General features: G+C 46.9%; 1 protein-coding gene across 2 annotated transcripts in view; it reads right to left on the bottom strand.

The window, feature by feature from the left end:
• The window catches only part of LOC142662159 (oxysterols receptor LXR-beta-like), a 59,706-nt gene extending 55,454 nt beyond the window's left edge, over positions 1-4,252 (bottom strand). Inside the window, exon 1 of one of the 2 annotated variants that reach the window (XM_075840164.1) lies at positions 4,144-4,252. The gene's annotated coding sequence lies outside the window, so the exon portion shown is untranslated. Of the gene's footprint in view, positions 1-4,071; positions 4,094-4,143 lie in introns of those variants that run through there. The other variant, XM_075840165.1, reaches the window with a different exon arrangement.
• Positions 4,253-22,803: the final 18,551 nt, after the last annotated feature.

The raw sequence follows: 22,803 nt of genomic DNA, 5'->3' as shown, positions 1-22,803 counted from the left end.
ACCAGTACGACCATGGATCCCCATGTAGACAAATCTGCACCAAGGAAGCGCTGGAGGAAAAAATCATCAGGTCAGAGAGATTTCCAAGATCCTCTTATCACATCTGCTTCTCATTACAAAGGAAGTCAATATGGACTTTTCTAACTTGGGTGCTCCCAAAAAGTTTAAAATCGCCATGGAATTAAAAGGCCTGCAACTTTCTAATATTCTCTGGTGTTTCAGTTCACTACAATTAAAGATTTCTGCTTGCCGTCCGTGAATGAGAACATTCTTGTTTACATCCAGAGGCTGAAAACCTGTATAGAATCAATACTTCTTACAGCCGAGTTTGCTACAATTGTATCCAAGTCTGTGTGGACTCCAGACTGATACATTTCATCTGATACATTGTAGCAACTATCAGGACAGAGATTTGTGCGGTTGATGTATTTCGCTCAGAGGATGGTCTACGACACAGATACATCAGCGGTACAAATCTGTCTTTGGACCCGTTAGGCTATGTTCACACTTCAGTCCATGAACAAGTTCAAGCGTGTGCGCTGGGAAATTTCCCAGCGTATACGCCGAAAATCACCATAGGCCCCTATTCTCCGGAAGGAAGACAGAAGAGTGCCAATGCCTGACGTATGCCAGTGTATGGCATTTTTTATTTGTTGTATATGAAAGCGCAGCAGACTGCGACTTCCTATACGGCGGGCCACCGCAAAAAATTACACCGCACAGTATACAGTTTTTTTATACACGGTGGCCAACGGCTGTCCTATGTCTATACAGAGGAATGCATTGGGGGAATACTCTCGATGTATCGCAGTGTGATGTGAACAAAGCCGAAGAGCCCGTTCAGACGAGCGTGTATCGCGTCCCTGTGACGCCCATCACACAAACTCATGTATTTCAATGGGGTCATTGACAAAAATTTGTTTCAACGGAGCGCGTGAAGGGTCTGTGAAAAAAATAGGACATTTCCTATTTTAATGCGCGTCACTCATTCCTCCATAGACTCTAGTCCAGTGGTTCCCAAACAGGGAGCGACAATCCTCTGAACCACTGTGGCCGTGCTTTTTCTTCTCCTCCTATGCACTTTGTGCTGTGAGGAAGAGATTTTTTGCAACCAACTTGGAGATGGCACCCCCCCACCTCCATAGATGGCAACCCCCCACCTCCATAGATGGCACCCCTCCATACCCCCTTCCTATACAAAGCGCCACCGTAGCTCCCTGAAGAAGCGGAATCCCTCTACGGCCGGGGATTCCACTCCTGAACGGAGCGCTTGATGTCTCTGTCCATATATGGACAGTGAGATCAGAGGCAACCCCTGAAGCGGAATCCCCATCCACAGCGTTGCTGGCACGGTGGCCGGTGATTCGGCTCCAGGAGTTGCCCTTGACGTCACTGTCCATAAGGTTACGGCCACACATAGCGGCCCTGACACGGTCGCAACGCGGCTAACAACCATGCTGGACTATGAAGGAGCGGCTGTCAAGTACCTAGTTTAGGGGTATTCCGGTTCTATGCGCATGCGCACTGCAGCTCCATTCACTCTATCTGCTTTTTCCGGCGCTGCCATAGAGAATGAATAGGGGGTAAGTTGTTGTAATTTGCTAAATCGTACGGCCATAAAGGGTGTAATAATTAATGGCCGCATGATTTTGCAGATAAAGGGACGGTTTACCCGCGTTAACATGCGGCCACTAACAGGCTGTTTGACAGCCGCACCGAACATGGTGCTGGCACGGTTGTTAGTCGCGTTGCGACCATGTCAGGGCTGCTCCGTGTGGCCCTACCCTAAATGGACAGAGACGTCAGGGGCTTCTCCTGGAGTGAAATCCCCGGTCACAGCGTCGGCAACGCTGTGGACGGGGATTCCGCTTCCGGGGCTGCCCCTGATGTCACTGTCCACATAGGGAGATCTGCGGGGCATCTGTGAGCGGCGGCCTGATGGTCATTTTAGTGTGAGTGGGAGGCTGACGGTCATTTTACTGTGAGTGGGGGATGATGGTCTTCAAGTGGTTTCCATCTCTGACCTTCAATTGAAATTAATAGGAGGCAGAAAAAACCTGCGGCGTTCGTTTAGCGTGCTTTTTTGCCTGCGTCTTTTGCATCAGCTTCAACGGCTTAAAAAAACGGAGGCAAAAAAAAAAAAAAAAGTCAAACAACGCTGTCAATTCAAAATCTGCCTCAACATCCCTGAAGAAATGTTAAGGCAAGATTTTTTTCCTGCATCACAAGAAACACTGTGTGAACATACCCTAAGAGTGCAGTGCTGGTTTTTAGCCGTTTTCAGTCTCTCGAAACAATTTTTGGTAGGGGTGCCCTGAGGAAATTTCTCTCTCCCAGGGGTGCCTCGAGTCCGAAAAGGTTGGGAAACTCTGCTCTAGTCTAGTCTATGGGGGATCCGTGACAACGCGTCCCGCACAGGTGCACCTTGGACGTGAAAAACTCGTTTTTCACGTACGAGGTTAGCTATGCTCATGTGAACGAGCCCTTAGGTTGCTACAATGTATCAGTGGGAGATGTGCGATTTGCATTTTATGAAGCGGCTTGTCTTTTCCCATTGGGGATATTGAAGACATAGATTAGTCTCTGTTCACACCGGTGTCACAGCTTCTGATTTTACATGACAGATGTAGATTGACTCCAATTGACTTATAGTGAACAGTCCAATTGAAGTGTGAACAGTCTTAGGTATATCACCAACGTCTGGTCATCTCACCAGCGCCCTGACCCCAGATATAGATCTGATGCCAACATTTAAGCAGCCTTCTTGTACCAGCTTAAAGAGGCTCTGTCACCACATTATAAGTGCCCTATCTCCTACATAAGGAGATGGGCGCTATAATGTAGGCGACAGTAATGCTATTTAAAAAAAAAAAAAAAAGATCTGTTTTCACCACTTTATTAGCGATTTTTGATTTATGCTAATGAGTTGTTTAATGCCCAAGTGGGAGTATGACGCTGACCAATCAGCGTCATGCACTTCTCTCCATTCATTTAGTCAGCGCATAGGGATCCTGCTAGATCACTATGTGCTGTCTTATACTAACACATTAACAATACTGAAGTGTTTAGACAGTGAATAGACATTCCACGGGATGTCTATTCACAATCTCTGCACTTCGTTACTCTGTCTGTGGTAGTTACAGCAGAGGAAGCGTAATCTCGTTGTAACCTGTCATTTACTGCGTAATCTCGCGAGATCACACTTCCTCTGCTGTAACTACCACAGAGTAACGAAGTGCAGAGATTGTGAATAGACATCCCGTGGAATGTCTATTCACTGTCTAAACACTTCAGTATTGTTAATGTGTTAGTATAAGACAGCACATAGGGATCTAGCAGGATCCCTATGCGCTGACTAAATGAATGGAGAGGAGTGCATGAGGCTGATTGGTCACTGATTGGTCAGCGTCATACACTCCTCTGTACAACGCCCACTTGGTCTAAAGTAAAAACACGCCCACTTGGGCATTAAGCAATTCATTAGCATAAATCTAAGATCGCTAATAAAGTGGTGAATAGATCATTTTTTTAAAATAAAAAGCACTGCTGTCACCTACATTATAGCACCCATCTCCTTATGTAGGAGATAGGCCACTTATAATGTGGTGACAGAGCCTCTGGTCATGTGATGCAGATGTAAACACGGGCCATCACAGAACCGGTCACCCCAAAAAGTTTCAATTTAGCTCTAAATAAAAGCCGCATCACAGAACCGGAAACACTCGCTGCCACAATCTCACCATATCGTACCAGATGAGCGCCGCCTCACGTGACACGAATCGCACAACACCGTCACAATCCCATGAAACAACTTGCCATTCTTGCGTTAACTAAAGCCAGGTCAAAACGCACAAAAATCGCATTGCGTTACCAAGGAACAAGTCGCGTCATGTGACTAAGCACGATGACATTACTGCCCCAGACTTAACATGTCACAAGTTACCATCCATGACCAGCCTCCGTTATTCCTGGTAACTTAGCGGTACCACCTGTATTCCAGGACTCCATGATTATCGTTGTAACTCCTCCCATCCAGGATTCCATGTCCTCCAGCTGGAGAGGTGACATTACCTGTCCTCAGGTGTTACTAGCACTGAGCAGACTCCTCCCAGCACTAGGAGCTCCCGCTTCTCCCGGCATTACCTGTCCTTCTCTCCCGCCACCGCCTCCCCGTCCAGCCATCATCTGCTCCAAAACTCTTCTACAACAACTTCGACCTCTCTTCCGCGAACCAGCGCGACACTTCCGCTGCTAGCCCCGCCCACAGGCACAGCACTCAGGGTTTCCCAGGCTCTGACAGCCAATCAGGAAATACCAGGGCATTGACCTCGTCGAAGAAATGAAGGCGGGAAAAGTAGGCGGAGGCACTGGGAGGATGGACAGAAGGCTCAGCCAATCAGACGGCGGTGTGAGAAGCCGTGTAGTTCATAAGTGCGTCACCGTTATTTACGGAGCATGTGGGCTGTAGTCAGGGTCAGCGCCGTCATGGTGGCAGGGGCGCGCGCGCTGTACCGCGTCACTGGATGCGTTATACAACTCTGGAAGCTCCACTTTTGGCCATGGTTTCAATTCACCAAGCGATTAGTTAAATATATTTCTATTTTAGGAATGGTTTTTTTTCTCTACTTTCAGTAGACGGTGCGCTGCGTGGCAACTTAAGAAATGTGCAAAACAAGTGACAACATCCTTGTTGGCATTGCACCTTATAAGGCCGAGTTCACACAGTTTTTGATGCGGAAACCGCGTCAGAATCAGCGCCCAAAACTGCCTCCCATTGATATCAATGGGAGGCAAAGGCGTTTTTTCCCGCGTCGGCTTTAAGCTCCGGTTCCGCCTCTGTCCTCCCATCAAAATCAAAGGGAGGCAGAAAAAGTGTTTTTCGCTGCATTTTTTTCCCCCTCAATGGCCACGAAAAACGTGGCAAGAAAGTGCAGGCAGGCCAGTATCTGAAATTTTGAAGCATATTTTTTTGGGAGGTCAGAGGCGTAAACGCCCGAAGATAGGGCATGTCCCTCCTTCCGCGAGGCGGCTTTACCGCTCGTGGAAAAAAGACGCCCCCGCCTCCCATTGAAATCAATGGGAGGCATTTTCGGGCCGTTTTTGACTAGTTTTACGGCACGGTTTCCGCGTCAAAAGACTCGTCAAAAAACTCTCCAAGTGTGGACTGAGCCTAAGGGATTAATAGGGATATCGTGGGAGTCCCAACCTTGTGATTGGCTGAAGTAAGGTGACCCCACCCCAGAGGTACATAGTGAAGTCGGCCTCTTTGAATGTCCTGCAGTTCTTAGTTGCCCACCTGCGCTTCCCTTATGATGTTGTATTTTATGCTGTGGATACTGCAATGTCTTTAGCCGGCGGTAACACAATAGTGGTGTGATGGAGTTTGGACTACAGGATGTCAACATGCCGCCGGGGAATTGATGCCAGACATAAGGTGCTGGTGTCGTTTTCTGTTTTTAACCCCTTTCCGCCGCGGCCATTTTTTTGGATTTTCATTTTCGCTTTCTCCTCACTTTCCAAAAGCCATAACTTTTTTTATCTTTCTGTCGATAAAGCTGTATGATGGCTTGTGGTTTGCGGGACGAGTTGTACATTTTCACGGCATGTGCTAGAAAACTGGATAAAAATTATTTGTGGGGTAGAATTGGAAATAAACTGTGATTCGTCAATTTTTTGGGGGGTTTTGTTTTTACGACGCTCGCTGTGCGGTAAAAAAACGACATGTTAAATTTAGTCTACAGGTTAATACGATTACAGCAATACCACATTTATATAGATTTTTTTTTATGTTTTACTACTTTTACAAGGAAAAATTAATTGTTCAAAATAAAATTTGTTTTGGGTTGCCATATTCTGAGAACCATAACTTTTTTTTATTTCTGTGTCGATTGAGCCGAATGAGGGCTTATTTTTCGAGGCGAGCTGTAGTTTCTGTTGGTTAACCCCTTAAGGACGCAGCCTAGTTTGGGCCTTAAGGCTCAGAGCCCATTTTTGAAATCTGACATATTTCACTTTATGTGGTAATAACGTTGGAATGCTTAAAGGAACAGTGTCACCAACATTTTTTTTTTTATATCAGTTTTATGTTAGGGTTTTATTAAAAACGTTTATATTTATTTGTGTGTTTGTGTGTTACTTTTTTCTATTTTTACACTTTTTCTTCCCTATGGGGGCTGCCATTTTTTTTCCCATTTCTGTATGTGTCGATTAACGACACATACAGACATGGAATACGGCAGCTCCAGTCCCATAGGGACTGCGAACGGGGCCCGTTCCATCCACTATGGTGTACGCCGTGTGTGTGGGAACGGCGCATTCGCCGCTCCCACACAGTCCGATTTGAAATGCGCGCCGTCCGGCGCCATTTTCCTGTGGACCGGAAGTCGCGGCCGGGCAGTAAGATTACTACTTCCGGTCGCGGCTTCCGGACTTGTGCACATGGAGCAGCGGCAGCAGACGGAGCGGACGGACCGGAGGGAGCGGCGGCGGCGGTGACTGGAGCAGGTAAGTGATTTCTATGTATGTTCGTGTTTCAGTGTGTTTTACTAGTGTATGTAAACCTTCTACACTGTGTGTTAGCTCAAAAAATGGCGACACACAGTGTAGGAGGTTAGACCGTTCAAACCCCTCGTTTCTCCCGGCACTAGCCAGGATTAAGGAGGGGGGGATTCTGAGAGCTCACTAGAGCGAGGGATTTTTTCCCAATTTTGCAGCATAAAGCAATGTGGTTGCTTTACCACATGCAATGCTGCAATTTTGGGAATTGCTCCATCTAGTGACCAGTGCTGGGAAATATTATAAATTGAATCCAATTTATAATATTTCCTGACTCGTGAAAAAAATGAAAAAAATTAGAACAATGTTTAATCACCCACACACTAATTGTTTAACTAAAAAAAAAACAAACATGTTTTGCTGGCAACACATTCCCTTTAAAGAGGCTCTGTCACCAGATTTTGCAGCCCCTATCTGCTATTGCAGCAGATAGGCGCTGCAATGTAGATTACAGTAACGTTTTTATTTTTTAAAAACGAGCATTTTTGGCCAAGTTATGACCATTTTTGTATTTATGTAAATGAGGCTTGCAAAAGTCCAAGTGGGTGTGTTTAAAAGTAAAAGTCCAACTGGGCGTGTATTATGTGCGTACATCGGGGCGTTTTTACTACTTTTACTAGCTGGGCGTTCTGACGAGAAGTATCATCCACTTCTCTTCAGAACGCCCAGCTTCTGGCAGTGCAGACACACAGCGTGCTCTCGAGAGATCACGCTGTGACGTCACTCACTTCCTGCCCCAGGTCCTGCATCTTGTCGGCACCAGAGGCTACAGTTGATTGTGCAGCAGCATCAGCGTTTGCAGGTAAGTAGCTACATCGACTTACCTGCAAACGCCGATGCTGCTGCAGAATCAACTGTAGCCTCTGGTGCCGATGTGTCCTCGCTCGTCCGACACGATGCAGGACCTGGGGCAGGAAGTGAGTGACGTCACAGCATGATCTCTCGAGAACACGGCTGTGTCTGCACTGCCAGAAGCTGGGCGTTGTGAAGAGAAGTGGATGATACTTCTCGTCAGAACGCCCAGCTAGTAAAAGTAGTAAACACGCCCCGATGTACGCACATAATACACGCCCAGTTGGACTTTTACTTTTAAACACACCCACTTGGACTTTTGCAAGCCTCATTTGCATAAATACAAAAATAGTCATAACTTGGCCAAAAATGCTCGTTTTTTAAAAATAAAAACGTTACTGTAATCTACATTGCAGCGCAATAGCAGATAGGGGTTGCAAAATCTGGTGACAGAGCCTCTTTAAACCTATCCAAGCGATTCTGAGATTGTTTTGTCGTGACACATTGGGCTTCATGTTCGTAGTAAAATTTGGTCGATATATTCAGTGTTTATTGGTGAAAAATTGCAAAATTTAGAGAAAATTTAGAAAAAAAATAGCATTTTTTTATCGGACAGAGAAGTCAGGGGCTTCCCTAGAGCCGGAGTCCCAGAGCAAAGCTTACACTAGGACTCCTGCTCTGAAGAAGCCCCTGACATCACTGTGTATATATGGACAGTAATGTCAGGAGCAGAGATGGAGTCCCAGGCAGAGTGCTAGTAGCGCTCTGCCCGGGACTCCGGCTCTGGGGTAGTCCCTGACATCAGGGCCGCACCTGCTCTCTTTATTTATTCAGAAGAGAGCAGGTCTGCATTGCCACCGGACGGCGTGGGAACGGAATCATGTTGAGTATGTAAAGTTTTTTTTGTTTTTTTTCTTTAATAAAAATGTGAGTGGCATTATCTAGAGAGGGAGCTACATTTGGGGCACTATATACAGGGGTGGGCTATATGAGGGACACTATATACAGAGGTGGGCCATATGAGGGATACTATATACAGGGGTGGGCTGTATGGGGCATTATATACGGGGGTGGGCTATATGAGGGATACTATATACAGGGGTGAGCTATATGTGGAGCACTTTATACAGGGGGAGCTATATGTGGGGCACTATATACAGGGGTGGGCTATATGTGGAGTACTATATAAAGGGGAGCTATATGTGGGCGCTGTCTACAGGGGGCTGTATGTGGGGCACTGTCTACAGGGGCATCTATGTGGGGCACTGTCTACAGGGGCATCTATGTGGGGCATCTATGTGGGGCACTATCTACAGGGGGCACTATCTACAGTGGGCTGTATGTGGGGCACTTTCTACAGGGGCATATATGTGGGGCACTATCTACAGGGAGTTTATGGTGCTTTTATCAGGGATATAGTGTATGGTGCTATTATAATCGGGACACAGTGTATGGCGCTATTATAATTAGAGGTGCAGTGTATGGCGCTATTATATTTTGTGGCTTAGTGTGTGGCACCATTATCTTCTTTTTTAGGTGCAGAAATTTTTGAAAAGTGATAAGCTGAAAACATCTGAGTTGCAAACTGCAGAAATGGGCTGTGGCCGGGAGAAGTCATCATAGAGTTCTGGACTGGATGGAGAAGAAAAGAGATAAAGAACTATAATCTGAGACCTCGCTGGTGTGTCACTTAATGTAAATGTTTATTCTGCCTCTAATCAACACTGTAGTCACTGTATAATCTGCAGCAAGATGATGGGTGGTATGATTTTTTTTTGTGAATCTGCGACTCCCGCATATCCTTACCATTGTTCGGGCCATGCTGGGAGCTGTAGTTTTACGTCGTACAAACCTACACAGTAGGGGTTGCACAAGTAAATTGAGCTCTATTTGTGCTGGTGTATATATGTAATGATCGTGGTCAGTGGCGTAACTACCACAGTAGTAGCCGTAGAATGGGGCCCGCGTCGCCATGACAGGCACATTATGCCTAATAGTAGCATCACTAACGTAACACTAGGCATTCGGGGGGGGGGGGGGTCCGGGTGATAGCCGCGGGGGGTGGGGGGGCCGGGTGATAGCCGCTGCTCTGCACACTGTGCACTGATAGTCTGCCACACAGTTGAATAGGACGGCGATAGGTGGTAGGAGGAGCGCTCAAGCAGAGGAGAGGACAGGGGGCGGAGCTAAAGGGAGTACTAGGTATCTCACAGGACGGGTGGAGGGCGTGCAGACTGCAGAGGACAGGTACATGAAGTTAAAAACTTCATGGGAGAAGGGAAAAGTCTTTAGGTACAAAAATCTTCCTGATAATTCCTTCCGGAATTTTGAGGCATATTTTGAACACTTTCCGCGTTTTTCGTTGCGTTTTTTGTGACGTTTTTCGGCCATCGGGCCGTGGGCAGAAAAACGCAGCAAAAAAACATTTTCTGCCTGCCATTGTTGTCAATGGGAAGTCAAAGACAGAAACGCCCGAAGAAAGGGCATTAGGCTATGTTCACACGTAGTATTTTGACGAGTTTTTTTGACGCGGAAACCGCGTCGCAAAACTCGTCAAAAACGGCCCGAAAATGCCTCCCATTGATTTCAATGGGAGGCGTCGGCGTCTTTTTCCCGCGAGCAGTAAAACTGCCTTGAGGGAAAAAGAAGTGACATGCCCTATCTTCGGGAGTTTATGCCTCTGACCTCCCATTGATTTCAATGGGAGGCAGAGAATGCGTATTTTGCTGTGTTTAATGCCCGTGGCGCTCAATGGCCGCGGGCGAAAATCGGCGTGCAGGGAGAGGAAAATCTGCCTCAAACTTCAAAACGGAATTTTGAGGCAGATATTCCTCCTGCAAAATACTCCGTGTGAACAGGGCTTTACGCTTCTTTTTCCCGCAGGCATTTTTTACTGCTCGCAGGAAAAATTTCATGGATTTCAATGGGAGGCACTTTCGGACGTTTTTTGCCACGGTTTACACGTCAAAAAAAACTCAGTGTGAACTCCCCCTAACACCTATACTGAAGCCTTAAGGTCCTGTTCACACAGAGTTTTTTGCAGGCAGAAAAATCTGCATCAAAATTCCTTCTGTAATTTTGTGGCAGATTTTCACATGCCTGCACGCCTTTTGCCGTGTTTTTTGCTGCGTTTTTTGGCTGCGGACATTGAGCGCCGCGGGCAAATTTCTCTGCCTCTTATTGTCAATGGGAGGTCAGAGACGTAAACGCACGAAGATAGGGGCAAGTCGCTTGTTCCCGTGAGCGGTTTTAGCACTCGCTGGAAAAAATGCATCCGGTTTCGTCTGTTTTTTTACACGTTTTTCCGCGTCAAAAAGCATGCTGAAAAACTCAGTGTGAATTCCACTTAACACTTAGGGTATGTGCACACACACTAATTACGTCCGTAATTGACGGACGTATTTCGGCCGCAAGTAGTGGACCGAACACAGTGCAGGGAGCCGGGCTCCTAGCATCATACTTATGTACGATGCTAGGAGTCCCTGCCTCGCTGCAGGACAACTGTCCCGTACTGTAATCATGTTTTCAGTACGGGACAGTAGTTCCACGGAGAGGCAGGGACTCCTAGCATCGTATATAACTATGATGCTAGGAGCCCGGCTCCCTGGAGTGTGTTCGGTCCGGGACTTGCGGCCGAAATACGTCCGTCAATTACGGACGTAATTAGTGTGTGTGTGTGCACATACCCATACACTGATGCCTGCCTGGCCCTGCCCTCTGCCACGTTATATAACTTCAAACTTTACACACATTACATTAAAGAAAGGGGTCCTCTGGGCATTTTATATTGCTGGCCCATCCTTAGGATAGACCATCAATATCAGATTAGTGGGGGTCCGTGATTGATGGGACCATAGCGTTCGTCTGACTTTTCACAGTTAACAAGCACAACACCATACACACACGGGGCGACTGTGCCTGGGATTGCATTCAAGTGAACGGGACTGAGCTGCAATCCCAGGCGCAGCTGCTACCGATGTGTGCGGCGTTGTGCCTGGTAAACACTGAAGAGGCCAAGGCGACGAGTACTACGGCCCCTTCAAAAAAGCTGATCGGCGGGTGTTCTGGGAGTTGGACCCCCGCCGATCTAATATTGATAATCTATCATAAAGATAGACCATCAATAAGAAATGTCCAGAGGACCCCTTTAACACCCTAACGACATTCTAGGTACATGTACCTAGCAGCCAGTGGCGTAACTACCGCTGTAGCAGCATTAGCGGCTGCTACGGGGCCCGCGGTATGAGGGGTCCCGTGTCGCCGGTCGGCACGGGCCCCCACCATGGCCGGAGGCTCCGCTAGCAGCCGCTATGGCTGCTACAGCGGGACGCCACTGAACACTACGGCAGAGCAGGGAGGTACCTACAGGGGGGCTGTATAGCGTTACCTACAGGGGGGGGCTATATAGCGTTACCTACAGGGGGGGCTGTATAGCGTTACCTACAGGGGGGCTGTATAGCGTTATCTACAGGGGGGCTGTATAGCGTTACCTACAGGGGGGCTGTATAGCGTTACCTACAGGGGGGTCTGTATAGCGTTACCTACGGGGGTCTGTATAGCGTTACCTACGGGGGTCTGTATAGCGTTACCTACGGGGGGCTGTATAGCGTTACCTACGGGGGGCTGTATAGCGTTACCTACAGGGGGGCTGTATGGCGTTACCTACAGGGGGGGGCTGTATAGCGTTACCTACAGGGGGGGCTGTATGGCGTTACCTACAGGGGGGGCTGTATGGCGTTACCTACAGGGGGGGCTGTATAGCGTTATCTACAGGGGGGGCTGTATAGCGTTACCTACAGGGGGCTGTATAGCGTTACCTACAGGGGGCTGTATAGCGTTACCTACAGGGGGGGCTGTATGGCGTTACCTACAGGGGGGGCTGTATGGCGTTACCTACAGGGGGGCTGTATGGCGTTACCTACAGGGGGGCTGTATAGCGTTACCTACAGGGGGGCTGTATAGCGTTACCTACAGGGGGCGCTGTATGGCGTTACCTACAGGGGGGCTGTATGGCGTTATCTACAGGGGGGCTGTATGGCGTTATCTACAGGGGGGCTGTAAGAGGTTATCTACAGGGGGGGCTGTAAGAGGTTATCTACAGGGGGGGCTGTATGGCGATATCAACAGGGGGGGCTGTATGGCGTTATCTACAGGGGGGGCTCTATAGCGTTACCTACAGGGGGGGCTGTATAGCGTTACCTACAGGGGGGGCTGTATGGCGTTACCTACAGGCGGGGCTGTATGGTGTTACCTACAGGGGGGCTGTATGGCGTTACCTACAGGCGGGGCTGTATGGCGTTACCTACAGGGGGGGCTGTATGGCGTTACCTACAGGGGGGGCTGTATGGCGTTACCTACAGGGGGGCTGTATGGCGTTACCTACAGGGGGCTGTATGCCGTTACCTACAGGGGGGGCTGTATAGCGTTACCTACAGGGGGGGCTGTATAGCGTTACCTACAGAGGGGGTTGTGTGGTGTTATCTACAGGGGGGCTGTATAGCGTTACCTACAGGGGGGCTGTATGGCGTTACCTACAGGGGGGGCTGTATGGCGTTACCTACAGGGGGGCTGTATAGCGTTACCTACAGGGGGGGGCTGTATAGCGTTACCTACAGGGGGGGCTGTATAGCGTTACCTACAGGGGGGCTGTATAGCGTTACCTACAGGGGGGCTGTATAGCGTTACCTACAGGGGGGGCTGTATAGCGTTACCTACAGGGGGGGCTGTATGGTGTTACCTACAGGGGGGCTGTATGGCATTATCTACAGGGGGCCTGTATGGTGTTATCTACAGGGGGGCTGTATAGCGTTACCTACAGGGGGGGGCTGTATAGCGTTACCTACAGAGGGGGTTGTGTGGTGTTACCTACAGGGGGGCTGTATAGCGTTACCTACAGGGGGGGCTGTATAGCGTTACCTACAGGGGGGGGGCTGTATAGCGTTACCTACAGTGGGGGGGCTGTATAGCGTTACCTACAGAGGGGGTTGTGTGGTGTTATCTACAGGGGGGCTGTATGGCGTTACCTACAGGGGGGCTGTATAGCGTTACCTACAGGGGGGGCTGTATAGCGTTACCTACAGGGGGGGCTGTATAGCGTTACCTAGAGAGGGGGTTGTGTGGTGTTATCTACAGGGGGGCTGTATGGCGTTACCTACAGGGGGGCTGTATAGCGTTACCTACAGGGGGGGCTGTATAGCGTTACCTACAGGGGGGGCTGTATAGCGTTACCTACAGGGGGGCTGTATAGCGTTACCTACAGGGGGGGCTGTATAGCGTTACCTACAGGGGGGGCTGTATAGTGTTACCCACAGGGGGGGCTGTATGGCGTTACCTACAGGGGGGCTGTATAGTGTTACTTACAGGGGGGCTGTATGGCGCTATCTACAGGGGAGCTGTATAGCGTTACCTACAGCGGGGGGCTGTATAGCGTTACCTACAGGGGGGGGCTGTATAGCGTTACCTACAGGGGGCTGTATAGCGTTACCTACAGAGGGGGTTGTGTGGTGTTATCTACAGGGGGCAGTATGGCGTTACCTACAGGGGGGCTGTATGGCATTACCTACAGGGGGGGCTGTATGGCGTTACCTACAGGGGGTTGTGTGGTGTTATCTACAGGGGGGCTGTATGGCGTTACCTACAGGGGGGCTGTATAGCGTTACCTACAGGGGGCTGTATTGCGTTACCTACAGGGGGGCTGTATGGCGTTACCTACAGGGGGGGCTGTATAGCGTTACCTACAGGGGGGTCTGTATAGCGTTACCTACGGGGGGCTGTATAGCGTTACCTACAGGGGGGGCTGTATAGCGTTACCTACAGGGGGCTGTATAGCGTTACCTACAGGGGGGGCTGTATGGCGTTACCTACAGGGGGGGCTGTATGGCGTTACCTACAGGGGGGCTGTATGGCGCTATCTACAGGGGAGCTGTATAGCGTTACCTACAGGGGGCGCGGTATGGTGTTATCTACAGGGGGCCTGTATGGCGTTATCTACAGGGGGGCTGTATGGCGTTACCTACAGGGGGGGCTGTATAGCGTTACCTACAGGGGGGGCTGTATAGCGTTACCTACAGGGGGGCTGTATAGCGTTACCTACAGAGGGGGTTGTGTGGTGTTATCTACAGGGGGCAGTATGGCGTTACCTACAGGGGGGGGGCTGTATAGCGTTACCTACAGGGGGAGGGCTGTATAGCGTTACCTACAGAGGGGGTTGTGTGGTGTTATCTACAGGGGGGCTGTATGGCGTTACCTACAGGGGGGCTGTATAGCGTTACCTACAGGGGGCTGTATGGCGTTACCTACAGGGGTGCTGTATGGCGTTACCTACAGGGGGGCTGTATGGCGTTACCTACAGGGGGGCTGTATAGCGTTACCTACAGGGGGGCTGTATAGCGTTACCTACAGAGGGGGTTGTGTGGTGTTATCTACAGGGGGGCTGTATGGCGTTACCTACAGGGGGGCTGTATGGCGTTACCTACAGTGGGGCTGTATAGCGTTACCTACAGGGGGGCTGTATGGCGTTACCTACAGGGGGGGCTGTATAGCGTTACCTACAGGGGGGGCTGTATAGCGTTACCTACAGGGGGGGGCTGTATAGCGTTACCTACAGGGGGGCTGTATAGCGTTACCTACAGGGGGGGCTGTATAGCGTTACCTACAGGGGGGGCTGTATAACTTTACCTACAGGGGGGCTGTATGGCGTTACCTACAGGGGGGCTGTATGGCGTTACCTACATGGGGGCTGTATGGCGCTATCTACAGGGGAGCTGTATAGCGTTACCTACAGGGGGCGCTGTATGGTGTTATCTACAGGGGGGCTGTATGGCGTTATCTACAGGGGGGGCTGTATGGTGTTATCTACAGGGGGGCTGTATGGCGTTATCTACAGGGGGCTGTAAGAGGTTATCTACAGGGGGGCTGTATGGTGTTATCTACAGGGGGGGCTGTAAAAAAGGCACTATCTACAAGTGGGGGGGTTGTGTGACACCCAGGGGAGGGGGCGGGCCCCAGTCAAAAGTTTGCTATGGGGCCCAGTCTTTCCTAGTTACGCCCCTGATCGTGGTTCTGGGGCTGTATTTATGTACTGAGCTTGGTTCTGGTGCTATATATATGTATGAGCTTTGTTCTGGTGCCGTATATATGTTATGAGATTTGTTCTGGAGCTGTATTTATCTACTGAGCTTTGTTCTGGTGCTGTATATATGTATGAGCTTGGTTCTGGTGGCGTATATACCGCATTCCAAATTATTATGCAAATGTTATTTTTCACTGATTTTCCTAAATAGTCGATGCAAATGACAGTCAGTATAATCTTCAAGCCATCAACCGTTGGAGTATAATGCGAATTTTATTTTACAAATCTCCTAATGATAACAGATTTTTTTTTTAGAAGTAAAAAACTCAAAATGCACGGTTTCAAATTATTATGCACAACAGAGATCAAAACATTTTAAAGGTTGTAAAGAGAACTAAAATGGTCATTTGTTGAATTTGCAGCATCAGGAGGTCATATTTACAGAAATCAAAAGCTCTTTCAATCAAAAAAAACTTAACAGACCAAGTTACATGTTAACATAGGACCCCTTCTTTGATATCACCTTCACAATTCTTGCATCCATGGAATTTGTGAGTATTTGGACAGTTTCTGCTTGAATATCTTTGCAGGATGTCAGAATAGCCTCCCAGAGCTTCTGTTCTGATGTGAACTGCCTCTTACCCTCATAGATATTTTGCTTGTGGATGCTCCAAAGGTTCTCAATAGGGTTGAGGTCAGGGGAACATGGGGGCCACACCATGAGTTTCTCTCCTTTTATTCCCATAGCAGCCAATGACACAGAGGTATTCTTTGCAGCATGAGATGGTGCATTGTCATGCATGAAGATAATTTTGCTACGGAAGGCACGGTTCTTCTTTTTGTACCACGGAAGAAAGTGGTCAGTCATAAACTCTTTGTACTTTGCAGAGGTCATTTTCACACTGTCAGGGACCCTAAAGGGGCCTACCAGCTCTCTCCCTGTGATTCCAGCCCAAAACATGACTCCGCAACCTCCTTGCTGACGTTGCAGCCTTGTTGGGACATGGTGGCCATTCACCAACCATCCACTACTCCATCCATCTGGACCATCCAGGGTTGCACTGCACTCATCAGTAAACAACACGGTTTGAAAATTAGTTTTCATGCATTTCTGAGCCCACTGCAACCATTTCTGCTTGTGAGCATTGATTAGGGGTGGCCGAATAATAGCTTTATGCACACTTGCAAACCTCTGGAGGATCCTACACCTTGAGGTTTGAGGGACTCCAGAGGCACCAGCGGCTTCAAATACCTGTTTGCTGCTTTGCAATGGCATTTTAGCAGCTGCTCTCCTAATCCTATTAATTTGTCTGGCAGAAACCTTCCTCATTATGCCTTTATCTGAACTAACCCGTCTGTGCTCTGAATCAGCCACAAATCTTTTCACAGTACGATGATCACGCTTAAAGGGAACCTGTCACTAGCATTTCACCTATTAAACCAGCACTACTTTGTGGTAGTGGGTGGAAAATCTATTCTATATAACCTATAATTGTCTTCTTAGTCGGCCCTGTAGCTTTAGTATTCCGTTTTTTTGTGTTCCCACACCGTATGCTAATGAGCATAAAAGAGTCATATCTTCGTTTGAAAAGAGTCCAATCTTCGTTTGAAAAGAGTCATATCTTCAATCCTCAAGCCTTTCCGAGTTTTCCCCACCTCCTTACTTTTGATTGACAGCTCCTCGCCTTTCCCCAGCACACAAAATCCTGCGCTTGTGCATTGATGTCCTCTTCTGGTGTGTGCAAAAGAGTCATATCTTCATTTGAAAAGAGTTAAATCTTCGTTTGAAAAGAGTCATATCTTCATTCCTCAAGTCTTTCCGAGTTTTCCCCGCCTCCTTACTTTTGATTGACAGCTCCTCGCTTGTGCATTGATGTCCTCTTCTGGTGTGTGCGCACGAAGGGACACCGGATTATTACGATAAAAGGCGCAAAATGTTTGCAGCCCATTATTTACAGTCTGAGGAGGAGTTTAGGAGAGGGGATAACGGCAATGAACTTTTTATAGCAGCGGCCAGTGAGGGATAAGTAAAGTTCAATAGGTGAAATGCTGGTGACAGGTTCCCTTTAAGTTTTCTTGAAATATCCAATGTTTTCATACCATGTCCAAGATATTGCACTATTTCACACTTTTCGGCAGCAGAGAGATCCTTTTTCTTTCCCATATTGCTTGAAACCTGTGGCCTGCTTAATAATGTGGAACGTCCTTCTTAAGTAGATTTCCTTTGATTGGGCACACTTGGCAAACTAATTATCACAGGTGTCTGAGATTGATTACAATGATCCAAAGAGCCCTAAGACACAATACCATCCATGAGTTTCATTGAAAAACTAATAATTAAATGTTTACAGTACGGGACAGTTGTCCCGCAGCGAGGCAGGGACTCCTAGCATCGTACATAACTATGATGCTAGGAACCCGGCTCCCTGCAGTGTATTCGGTCCGGAACTTGCGGCTGAAATACGTTCCATCCATTACGGACGTAATGTGCTCGTGTGAATCCAGCCTTAAATCCAATGTGCATAATAATTTGGAACACGGTGTATATGTACTGAGCTTTGCTCTGGAGCTGTATTTATGTACTGAGCTTGATTCTGGTGCTGTATATATGTTATGATCTTGGTTCTGGTACTGTATATATGTTATGAGCTTTGTTCTGAAGCTGTATTTATGTACTGAGCTTGGTTCTGGTGCTGTGTGTGTGTGTGTGTATATATATATATATATATATATACACTACCGTTCAAAAGTTTAGGGTCACTTCGAAATTTCCTTTATTTTTGAAAGAAAACCACAGTTTTTTTCAATGAAGATAACAAATAATTTAATCAGAAATACACTCTACACATTGTTAATGTGCTAAATGACTATTCTAGCTGCAAACGTCTGGTTTTTAATGCAATATCTACATAGGTGTATAGAGGCCCATTTCCAGCAACCATCACTCCAGTGTTCTAATAGTATATTGTGTTTGCTAACTGTGTTAGAAGGCTAATGGATGATTTGAAAACCCTTGTGCAATTATGTTAGCACCGCTGTAATCAGTATGCTTTGTTTAGAGGAGCTATAAAACTGACCTTCCCTTGAGCTAGTTGAGAATCTGGAGCATTACATTTGTGGGTTCGATTAAACTCTCAAAATGGCTAGAAAAAGAGAACTTTCATGTGAAACTCGACAGTCTATTCTTGTTCTTAGAAATGAAGGCTATTCCATGCGAGAAATTGCCAAGAAACTGAAGATTTCCTACAACAGTGTGTACTACTCCCTTCAGAAGACAGCACACACAGGCTTTAACCAGAGTAGAAAGAGAAGTGGGAGGCCCCGCTGCACAACTGAGCAACAAGACAAGTACATTAGAGTCTCTAGTTTGAGAAATAGACGCCTCACAGGTCCTCGAAGCGCCACCATGCGGTAATACATGATCTGACAATATTTCCAAACATTCCCTTGTATATTTTTTTCAGGTGCAGCAGTCTATAAAATCAACTTTTAAAATGGCGCAGACTATATGCTTTCTACTCATTAAAGGGTCATGGGGCGGTACCGCTATCCTGAAGAGTCACATAGTCCTGCCTCCAAACCCACCTTTCCAGTCATGATTAACATCCCCCTGGCTGTTATACATCACTACCAGCCTCCTCCAACTTTCTCGGATGCGCCATTGCCTTGTACTCTTTGGGCACACACCGTGCAGCGAGTTGTACTCTGCCAGGCTGCACCGCGCATGCCAGGGGAGTTCAAGGCAAAGACGCATCCGAAAGAGTTGGAGGTGGGTGATGTAGAACAGCCAGGGGGATGTCAATCAAAATCTGGGGGATGCCATTTCAATTTTCGCCCCATGCAGCAGAAAAGCTAGAATTGGCCCTGCCTGACAACATTGTCCATGTATGGACAGTGATGTCAGGAGCAGAGCTGGAGTCCCAGAAAGAGTGCTACTAGTGCTCTGGGACTCTGGCTCTGGGGTTGCCCCTGACATCACTGTCCATATATGGACAGTGAGGGGCTTCCCCAGAGTTCTGGAACAGAGCCTATACTAGTGCTGTGCTCTGGTGTTGTCCCTGACATCACATTCCGGTCCAGGAGGATCCCCTGACATCACTGTCTATGGACAGTGACGTCAGGGGCTCCTCCAGCAGAGAAATCCACTGTGGCATTATCTACAGAGGGCACAGTGGCATTATCTAGAGGGGGTGGCATTATCTACGGGTGGGTGTGTGGCACTATCTACAAAGGAAGAAAAAGAAGCAAGTCACGACCAAGTACTTGAAAAATTACAAACAATCTTTATTACAATCAATTAGACACAGAAAAAACACATAACAACTATACACAGTAAAATTAAATGGACCCTCGAAAAAGGATGGAATCCGAACATAAAAGCAGACTGGCCGCCCAGATGTTAAGCTGGTCAAACGATCTCACAAAAGGCTAAAGTGCATAAATCAATGGTAGATTAGGAAAGAATTTGATCCAGCGCTGCAGATATGTGATTTAAAAAGGATCTCGGTCCCACTTTTATTTGTATCAAAAATTAAAATTCGATATCAGGTGCATACAGGCATCAAGGCAGTATTGTATAGGTATTCAGCGCCTACGCGTTTCAAGCACAACTGGTGCTCTTAATCATGGCATCCATTCACACACTAAGGCCTCATTTACACGAGCGTATGCGTTTTGCGCGCGCAAAAAACGCTGCGTTTTGCGCGCGTATGCATGGCGTATGCACTGCGTAAACGCAGCCTTGTTGCGTTTTAAACGCGCAAAAGGCATTTGACAGCTCCGTGTGTCATGATGCGCGGCTGCGTGATTTTCACGCAGCCGCCATCATAGAGATGAGGTAGTCGAGGCCCGTCACTGTCCAAGGTGCTGAAAGAGCTAACTGATCGGCAGTAACTCTTTCAGCACCCTCGACAGTGAATGCCGATCACAATATACACCAACCTGTGAATAAAAAAAGACATTCATACTTACCAAGAACTTCCTGCTTCCCCCAGTCCGGGCTCCCGGCCGTTGCCTTGGTGACGCGTCCCTCTCTTGCCATCCGGCCCCACCTCCCAGGATGACGCCGCAGTCCATGAGACCGCTGCAGCCTGTGATTGGCTGCAGCCTGTGCTTGGCCTGTGATTGGCTGCAGCTGTCATTTGGACTGAACTGTCATCCCGGGAGGTCGGACCGGAGTTATCGGTAAGTCACAACGTCTTTTTTTTTTTACAGGTTCATGGATTTTCGGAGCGGAAGTCACTGTCCATGGTGCTGAACCAGTTTAACGCTTTCAGCACCGTGGACAGTGACTGTCTCCTGACGTCGCGTACCCGAACATTTTTTACCGGTTTCGGTCAAAACGAGTTTGGCCGAACCCGGTGAAGTTCGGGGCGCTCATCTCGAATTTGACACTCCGTTTGGATGTTTGTAAACAGAAAAGCACGTGGTGCTTTTCTGTTTACATTCAGGAGTTTGACAGCTCTTGCGCGAATCACGCAGTTCGCACGGAAGTGCTTCCGTGCGGCATGCGTGGTTTTCACGCACCCATTGACTTCAATGGGTGCGTGAGTGCGCGAAAAACGCACGATTATAGAACATGTCGTGAGTTTTTTTCTGCGCACACGCAATGAGCGCAATTCACGCATCGTCTAAACAGCCCCATTGACTAATATAGGTGCGTACGACATGCGTGCAAAGCACGCGCGTCGCACGCGCGTATAATACGTTCGTGTAAACGAGGCCTAAGGCCCAGAATTGTGAATTTATATACTGTGTTTTACCAGGTGGAGCTAGGAGGCCAGCTAGATTGAATAATTGCAAGCAGCTTGTGTGTTTCTAAAACACAGGAAAATTTGACCTGTCTTTTAAATCGTTATAAATGTCAGTCTGTATTGAAAACCCAGATTTCTGACTGCATGCTCTGTTATTATTGCAAAAATAAATTATTATGCGAGCAACATTAGCTTGGTTACTGTGTTTTCACTTTTGCTGCATTGTCTTATTATTTAAAAGAGCCCCGATGTAAGAAAGGGGAAAACAAATAGACTGGCTTATTTTAGAACCGCGTGAAAAACCGTGGTTCAATCTATCTACATTGAATAGAAATAGGGCTTAGTGCCTGTGTGTGAATCGGTGCTGAATTAATACCGATGTTACATCTTGTTTCGAAGTTAAACAATTATGTATAAAAACACCAATCTAAATAGAAAAGCCAAAACATGAAAGAGAAAGAAACATATAAAATTGGACTTTCAATTACCAACAAATGTTATGCTGGGATCTGAGAATAACTAACATGATAAAATAAATGAATATATCATAGATATTACATCTAAGAATATAAAATGTATTGTATTTTTTATTGCTGTAGTGCCTCAGCATAGTATTCATTGTAAGGTAGTGGAAGAAACTCCGTATATGCGTATAAATTAATTTCTATACAGAACATTGTTGTGTCATATTTATGTAGCTATATAAGATAGAATTCAGTAATAAGCGCAATTCTATATAGTTTTATTACAATTCATATTTTTCTTATAATTGATGTTACTGCGTAAATATTTTTGTGCATATACGTTTATTTTTTTTGTTATAGTTTGTAATTTAATATTGACATCCCTTGATCAATATGAAATAGTTTTTAATGAGTGGCTGTTATTTTTAATTAAACGAGTTATATATATATGAATTTTCATGTTTATATTATATTTATCGTACAGATATGGAGCCGCCGTTATGTAAACTGAGTCTATACTAGATGGAGAGATATGGGAATTGACAGACCTGCCCTTGGGAAAATGAACTCGAGAAATAGCTCATATCTCATATGCTACAACATATATTGAATGTATTTTCAGTTTGGTTGAACTGTGCCCTCTGAATTTAGTATAAGAGATTACATTCACTTTTATTCTTTTTTCTAATGGAACATCTGCAGCCAAGCAGGATGGAAGGACTCCTTGTTGTGTGCACCCTCTCCCGTGAAACACTCCCACTTTGTTTGAAAATCTATGATGTACAAATTTCGCCTCGCTATAAGTCATGAGGTATGTATTATTTAAATTAATTTTTTTTCCTGGTATGTTTTTCCTTTAGGGAATTTCTTTAACCATTTTAAATTGTGGATTAATATACGAACATAAGCTCTCTTCTCAAATTAAGTCCGTGCGGAAACCTTGTTTGTAAATGAAATATCCAAAAGGCTTCTCGTGTTAGGAGTGATTTTTTAAGATTTCCTCCACGAGCCGTGTGTTTGATTTTTTCAATGGCATATGTTTTTAGATATGTAGTATTTCTGTCATGACAAGTAATAAAATGTCGTGCAGCATTCGATATATTAACAATTGCCGGGTTCCTAATGTAACCACGATGTTCTAGGATTCTTGTTTTGTATTTCCTGGTGG

This window comes from Rhinoderma darwinii, chromosome 10 (assembly GCF_050947455.1).
Source record: "Rhinoderma darwinii isolate aRhiDar2 chromosome 10, aRhiDar2.hap1, whole genome shotgun sequence".
In the NCBI taxonomy this organism is placed as follows: domain Eukaryota; kingdom Metazoa; phylum Chordata; class Amphibia; order Anura; family Rhinodermatidae; genus Rhinoderma; species Rhinoderma darwinii.
The sequence above is the reverse complement of the archived record's forward strand: the minus strand, read 5'-3'. Positions and strand labels throughout refer to the sequence as shown.